The sequence below is a fragment of the Opisthorchis viverrini genome (genome assembly GCF_000715545.1).
Source record: "Opisthorchis viverrini unplaced genomic scaffold opera_v5_182, whole genome shotgun sequence".
NCBI lineage: Eukaryota > Metazoa > Platyhelminthes > Trematoda > Opisthorchiida > Opisthorchiidae > Opisthorchis > Opisthorchis viverrini.
In genome coordinates, this window is record NW_008751838.1 from 1 (window position 1) to 685 (window position 685).

Sequence of the window (685 nt, forward strand, 5' to 3'; positions counted from 1 at the left end):
ACTTGTGATGTACGATCTGCAATATGTCCATACTGTTCACGCCGCTAGGCATCGGAAGGGTGTTACGACAGCTAAACCAAAAACCTGATACAAAATACGGAAAACGGTATTGTGTTCTAGGTATGATATCCGATTATAAAGTATTCCAGCACCTCCAATGTTTGCACATTTAACTTATCAAGCCCATAAACTAATATAAATGACGTCTAGGCAACGTTCTTTGAGTGCCCAACTTTCAGACCGCCATAGAGAGGGACAAGGGCTAGGGTACTGCCAGGTTGCCGAAATATAACAGCCCTAGGGTGAAAAGAGAAAAAGGGTTGGTGAGGGAGGGGACCTAGTGCTGGCCTCCAACCGCTCAACCAGACAATCTGGAAAGAAACTGGCAGCACGAACGCCACTGACATCGATTGGCCGCCATTTCTTGCAACGTCTCCAGCCAAGTACAGACGGGGTCACGGGGACCCCATCCTGGGAGGCGTACAACCCCAACAACACCCAAACTCCTCGTTATCTCTTTCACGCGTCAAAAAATAGGGATTCAAGGAGAAGTTCTCGCGCTAAACAATCAGCTTCAGTGTGGATTAGGTGGAGAACAAAAAGGAGAAAAACCTGGTGCTCACATGCCCTGACCGCCACTCAGCTTGCGCAGATAAGCGTGAAACGACATAAATTTCACTGGCGG